Source organism: Tupaia chinensis, unplaced genomic scaffold, assembly GCF_000334495.1.
Source record: "Tupaia chinensis unplaced genomic scaffold, TupChi_1.0 Scaffold138910_1, whole genome shotgun sequence".
Lineage (NCBI taxonomy): Eukaryota > Metazoa > Chordata > Mammalia > Scandentia > Tupaiidae > Tupaia > Tupaia belangeri.
The window spans coordinates 2,130,311-2,137,250 of record NW_006198801.1 but is presented as its reverse complement, the minus strand read 5'-3'; the positions used below and the strand labels follow the sequence as shown (position 1 = coordinate 2,137,250).

General features: G+C 46.8%; 1 protein-coding gene across 1 annotated transcript in view; it reads right to left on the bottom strand.

Annotated features, from left to right (window-relative positions):
* PAK4 (p21 (RAC1) activated kinase 4) overlaps nt 1-5,938 on the bottom strand; it is a 31,542-nt gene extending 25,604 nt beyond the window's left edge. Inside the window, exon 1 of the mRNA XM_006161741.3 lies at nt 5,774-5,938. The gene's annotated coding sequence lies outside the window, so the exon portion shown is untranslated. The remainder of the gene's footprint in view (nt 1-5,773) is intronic.
* Nucleotides 5,939-6,940: the final 1,002 nt, after the last annotated feature.

Here is a 6,940-nt window from a genome sequence, read left to right as displayed (position 1 = left end):
CCGCAGCACAGTCGGATCGGCTAGGGACCAGAAGCAAGACAAATGCTCGCCCACAGCAGACAGGGATGAGAGTGAACGTGACCTACTGGCTCAGTGCGCGAGTGCGCTCCAGGGAGAATGAACGACCCACAGCTACCCGGGGATGACCACAGAAACCGCACTGGCCCAGCTGCTCTGCCACGCCAGAAGCCATGTGGAAGATGTGCTTCCTGGGTCAACCTATATGCCAGGCATGTGTGTGCATGCCGGTGATCCTGGCTGGCTGACAAGGCTGGGGGGATATTGCGACAAGAGACCCTGTAGAGTGTTTCATTCTTTTTCAAGAATTAAAAAAAAAACACAAAACAAAACAAAACAAACTTAAGGAAAAAAGTGATGCTAAACAGACATACAAAAAAATAAATAAATAAAAATACATCCCAGGACTCTGTTCAGATAACATTCAAAATCAAGCAAATGAAATGAGGCTGTTAGGGATGCATAAAAGGTAGCAAAACCAACTAGAAAAGCAAGGAGTGGGAACCAGCAGTTAGTGTAATGGCTATGTCACTGAACTCCCATGTAGTCGACCGTGGTTCGCATACCGGACCCGGTGGCTTAAACCCACGCCGGGCATGTGTGTGTGCGTGCCCAAGATCCCAAGAGGAGAATGGAGGAGAAGGGATTGGGGCGTGGCCATCCCCCCTGGGGGGTGATTTCTTGCTTTCTGTCTCTCTGTCTCTCTCTGTCTTTCTGGCGAGCGCACGTGCCCTATAGCAAAAACCTCTCCAAAAAATAAAAGCCAGGAGTGAGGACCTTGCAATTCAGGAGCACAGCTGCCTCTGGGGGAAGGAGGTGCCAGAGCTCTCTGGGTATCAGGGGATGCTGATTCCAGCTGTTTTTTCACCTGGATGGTGGCTTCATAGGTCTTCCTTCAGTAATTGGTTATGCTATACCTTTATATTTTATGCATTTTTTGGTGTGTAACCTACAACCTGGAATTACGATTTTAAAGAAAAAAAATGTGTGCATTGGAGACTAGCAGATGGAGTAGCAGTTACATCGCTGGACTCCCACATGGCCGACTCAGTTCGAGTCCTAGACCCAGTGGCTGAAAATCACGCTGGGCGTGTGTGCATGCATGCCCAAGACCCTGGAAGGAGGATGAAGAAGGGATTGTGGTGATGTGGCCATCCCTCCGATTCAAGTCCTGGACCTAGTGGCTTTTTTTTTTTCTTCCCCCCCCCCCCCCCCCCCCCCATGAGCACACATGCTCTAAGGCAAAAATCTTTTTCGCCTTTCTTACAGGAATACGCGTATGTGTACATATACGTGGATGGACATTTGTATAGCAACCTTTTCTGGCCCTGGTCTTGGCAAAGTGCTGCCTTGCTGCTTTAGCAGTTAGTGTAGAGGGGCCATGATGCCCTGAGCCAGTCCTTCTGGGGCCAGGTAGGTGGTTTCCAGCCTTCTGCTCTTACAAATGATGCAGGGATGCTGACCATGTGCAAATGTCATTTTACAGGTGTGCAAGCATGTCTGTGGGTAAATGCCTCGAAGTGGAACTGCTGAGCACAGCTCACCACTGCCAAGTGGCCTGGTGTGAGGGCTGCCCCCGTTCACAGCCCCTAGGCGGGACCAGGCCTGTTTCCCCACGGCCTCGGAGCACACAGTGCTGCCAACCCCTCTCTGCTCTCTGCCAGATGCCAGATAGCTGAAGTCTGGCCCCTCTCAGCCTAGCTTGCATTTGCGTTTTTTTTACTTTGTAGGATAAGCATCCTTTCACATTCACAAAAACCATCAGAATGTCCTCTTCGCTAAGTGTCTATTCAGGGCCTTTGCCTGTTTTTCTGCTGGGTCAGGGAGACCTTTGTAAACCTAATCTGTGTCCCTCTCCGGCTGAAAACCTACTCTGGCCCACACAGCGAAGGCCAACTCCTCACCAGCACCCCCAGGCCACTCCTGCCTCTCTGTCCTTATTTCCCCACACTCTCCTCCCCAATTACCTGCTCCAGCTACACGCAACAGTCTTCCCATATCCATGGATTCTGTCAACAGAAACCAGCCATGTCTGCCATGTGCTGCCTGTGTTGGGGCAGAAGGTCAGCCTGCTCCCTGGCACCACACAAACGAGGTGTGCAATCCCAGCAGCTGGAGGGATGGGCAGGTACCGGACCTGAAGAGAGGGCAGTGTGGTGGAGGCAGGCCACGGGAGAGCAAGGGGAGCCGAGCAGGGTTCTGAGGACACGCCTGTGTCTGGAAGACACAACTTCGGCTGCCCTGCCGAGGATGGGATCAAAGAGACTTGAGTGGGTGCGGGGAGGAGTAGGAAGGAGTGGCAAGGTGGCAGCGGGACAGCAGGAGCTTAAGAGAAGGGGACAGACATGAGTTATGTCTATCAAGAAAAAGCAACACTTGTCAATGAGTCCAATGCTCATCATTAAAGATGACGGAAATGTCAAGGATGACTTCCAAACTGGGCAAATCACAGCACCTTCTTGCCCACAAGGAAGCCCAAGAGGAGTTTCCCAAATGCCAGGTTCCGGGCCCTAGAATAGCTCAATCTAGAAAGACACAAAACAAAACAATAAGAAACTAAAGCAATCACTCTACCCAGGATCACGGCCTGCTGTATGGCTACAGTAATCAAGATGGCATGTAATCAATACATCGGTCAGAAGAACAGGACAAAGAACCCAGAAACAGACCCACACAAACATACCTAACTGTTTATGTTTCTTTTTAAGAATTATCTGGGGCCAGCACATGGCATAGAGGGGACAGAACGCGGACCTGCTCCTAGGACATAGAACCCCAGAGAGTAGAATAGAGATCCCGAGAGGAGAATGGAAGAGAAGGGATTGCTGGTGTGGTCATCCCCACTGGGGGTTGATTTCTCACTTCTCCTGTCTCCACTCCTACCCCATCAAAAGCACACATGCCCTAGGGCAAAAAGCCTCTCTCAAAAAAAAAAAAAAAAAAAAAAAAAAAAATGATTTATTGGGACCGGCAGGTGGCGCTGTGGTTGAGGAACTGGATTCCCACATGGCTGACCATGGTTTGAGTCCCGAACCTGGCGGCTTGCTTTCTCACGCTCCCTTTCTCTCTCTAGTCAAAACTGAAGAATAATGATAATAAATAAAAATAAAATAAAGACATCTTTACAAGAAGACTTATTTATTTTAAATTTTATTATTATTATTTAATTTGCTATAGGGCACATGCACTCATCAGAGACAGACAGAGAGAGAGGGAAAAAGTAAGAAAAAACTGCCAGGTCCAGGACTCGAACCACAAGTATGTTGTGTGGGCGTCCAGTGCCTCAACCACCACGCCACCTGCTGGTCTCCCTGTTTTTCTCTTTTTTTTTTTTTTTTTTTTGGAGAGGTTTTTGGTATAGGGCGCATGCACTTGCCAGAAAGACAGAGAAAGACAGAGAGACAGAAAGTGAGAAATCACCCCCCCCAGGGGAGATGGCCATGCTGCAATCCCTTCTCCTCCATTCTCCTCTCAGGATCTTGGGCACACACGCACACACGCCCGGCTTGAGTTTAAGCCGCCAGGTCTGGGACTCAAACTGTGGTTGACTACACGGGAGTCCAGTGACATAGCCATTACACCAACTGCTGGTCCCTGGCCTCCCTGTTTTTAACATGATTTGTTTTAGGACCAGCCTGTGGCTTACCACACAGTTCGAACACCAGACTCGGTGGCCTGAGAAACATGCCAGGCATATGTGCGTGCGTGCCCAAAATCCCAAAAGAAGGGAGAAAAAAAAGAGATTGTCGCATGGCCACAACCAACAGAGGTGCTTTCTCACCTTCCCTCTTTCTCTGAAGGGTGCACCCCCCTCTCTGGCAAAATTTTTTTTTTAATACCATTTTTGCCATAGGGTGTGAACAGTCTCTGGAGAAAGAGCCAGAGAGAAAGAGAGAGAGAGGAAAGTAAGAAATCACTTCCCAGGGGGATGGCCACACCACAATCCCTTCTCCTCCATTCTCCCGGGACTTGGGGCACTCATATTCACACTCCCAGGCTGACTTTCAAGCCACCAGGTCCAGCACTCGACCTACGGTTGGCCATGTGAGAGTCAAGTACCTCAACCACCACACCACCTGCTGGTCTTCCTCTGGCTAATTTTTTAAAATGAGGTAAGATACATATGAGCTATATTTTACCCTGGTAAGAAATACGTGACGTGTATTATTTAAACCATGTGTAAGTATACAATGCAGTGACATTAATTAAATACATTCACAATGTTGCATGATCATCGCCACTGTCCATATCCAAATCTTTTTATCTGTACCAAGGCCAGCAGGTGACATGGTAGTTAAGGTGCTGGACTCCTACATAGCTGACCATGGTTCAAGTCTCAGACCTGGCAGCTTGCTTTCTTACTTTCTCTCTCTCTCTTTTTCTGGTGAGCACACGTGCCCTATAGCAAATTACAATATTAACAAATAAAATTAAGCAAAAACAAAACAAAACAGAACAAAACAACTCTGCACCCATTAAACAACAGCCCCATACCATAACCTCTGTTATATTTTCTGTCTCTTTAATTTGCCTATTCTAAGTGCCTCCTACAATATTTCTCCTTCTGTGTCTGGCCTATTTCACCAAGCATAATGTTGTCAAGGTCCACCCACATTACAACATCTATCAAAACACCATTCTGGGGCGGGAACCAGCAGTTAGCATAATGGCTATGTTGCTGGACTCCCACGTAGTCAACTGCGGTTCACGTCCTGGGCCCGGTGGTTTAGAACTCACACTGCGTGCGTGTGCGTGCATGCCCAAGATCCTGAGAGGAGAATGGAGGAGAAGGGATTGCAGCGTGACCATCCCCCCTGGGGGGTGATTTCTCGCTTTCTGTCTCTATGTCTCTGTCTGTCTGGCGAGCGCACGTGCCCTATAGCAAAAAAAACCCCAAAAACCTCTCAAAGAAAAAAAAAAAAAAAAACACCATTCCTGGGAACCAGTGGATGGTATAATGGTTATTTTGCTGGACCCTCATGTAGTTGACTTGTGGTTCGAGTCTCAGACTCGGCTGCTTAAAAAACTTATGTGAGGCGTGTGTACATGCATGCCCCAAATCCTGAGAAGAATGGAGTAGAAGGGACTGAGGTAAAGGGGGCTGACGTGTGTCGTCATGGTGGTTAAGGGCGCTGGACTCTCACATGGCTGACCGCAGTTCTAGTGCTGGACCTGGCAGCTTGCTTTCTCACTTTCTCTCTCTTACTCTGTCCCTCTCTGGTCAAATTACAAATAAATAAATAACAAGTAAATAAAGTTAAAATTAAAAATAATTCTTTTAAAAAATTTTTATTTAGCTTTATTTACTTTGGCCAGAGAGGGACATTGCGAGAGAGAAAGTGAGAGAGAGAGAAGAAAGTGAGAAAGCAAGCCACCACGTCCGAGACTCAAACTGTGGTCGACCATGTGGAAGTCCAGGGCCTCTAACCACTCAGCCACCTGCTGGTCCCAAAATAAAATGATTCCTTAAAAAGAAAAGAAAAAGGGGATTGAGGCGTGCTCCACACACACACTCACACACACACACACACACACCACACACCCAGGGCTGATTTCTCACTTTCTGTCTCTCTGGTGATCACACGCACCTACAGCAAAATTAAAAAAAAAAAAAAAAATCTCTTAACCAAAACAAAAACTGGTCCTTTGACAGCCGAGTAATATCCCATTGTGTGTACGCCATGTTCGGCTTCCCCATTCCTCTCCTGATGGATTGTTTCCACCTCTGGCTACTGTCAATACTGCTACTACAAACCTGGGCACACGAACATCTGCTCGGTCCCGGCATTCCATTATTCTGGGAGCCATGTGGGAGACAAAGTGCTGGGTCACATGGGGAGCCTGTTTCAGCTTTGGAGAAACTGCAGACCCGTTTTCCGTACGGCTGTGCAATGTTACAGGCCCATCGGTGACGCTCGGGTTCTAGCTTCTCCAGAGCCTCCCAACACTCGCTCTTCTTTTTTTGCTCCTTCCCTTTTGTATTTATTTCTTCTGCAAGAGAAAGAACTCCCAAAAGAGTCCCAGCACCGTGATTCATTCCCGGCCAGCCCTGCAACATGGGCACATGTGTGCCCAGAATACTCAGAGAGGTCTCTGGACACAAACCCAGAACCCTCCATAAGGGTCAGTCTCACCGAGCAATGCAGTTTCCCTCTGCACCACTGATTGGTCCCTCTCTATTTTCAAGCATGCGTGAGGTGATTGTGGTAATTCTTGACAAAGAAGCACAAGCAATTCTATAAAGGAAAGACAGCATTTTCAACAAATGGTACTAGAACCATTGAGCATCCACATGCCAAAAACCAAACCAAACCAAACCAAAAAATAAACTTTGATCTAATCCTAACACTTAGCTCAGAATTTAACTCACAATGGAACATGGATCTAAATGTAAAATTAAATATAATTGTATTGTGTTGTACTGATAAAACTTTTGAAGAAAAAAGGAGAAAATCTTCAGAATCTAAGACAAGGCACAGGGTTCTAGATCTGCCACCAAAAGCATGATCCACAAAAGGAAAAATTAATGAAATGATTTCATCAAAATGAACATTTGCTCAATAGAAGTTCATAGTAGGAGAATAAATGGAAAACCTACAGGCTGGGAGAAAATGTTTGTAAATCACATATCTGACAAACAACCAGTTTATAGATTAGACAAAGAACTCTTACAACAGTAGAAAACAATCAAATACGAAAATGGGCAGAAGACATGAAGAGAGATTTCCCCAAAGAGGATAGAGAGACAGCAGGTAAGCACATGAAAGGATGTTCAACATCATTAGCCATTAGAAAAAGACAAGCTGAAGCCACAATGAGAAACATTATACACTTATTAGACGAGCTGAAACAAAAAAACAGTGACAATATCAATTGCTGGCAAGGATGCAGAGAAATCGGGTCACTCATGCATTGCTGGTGG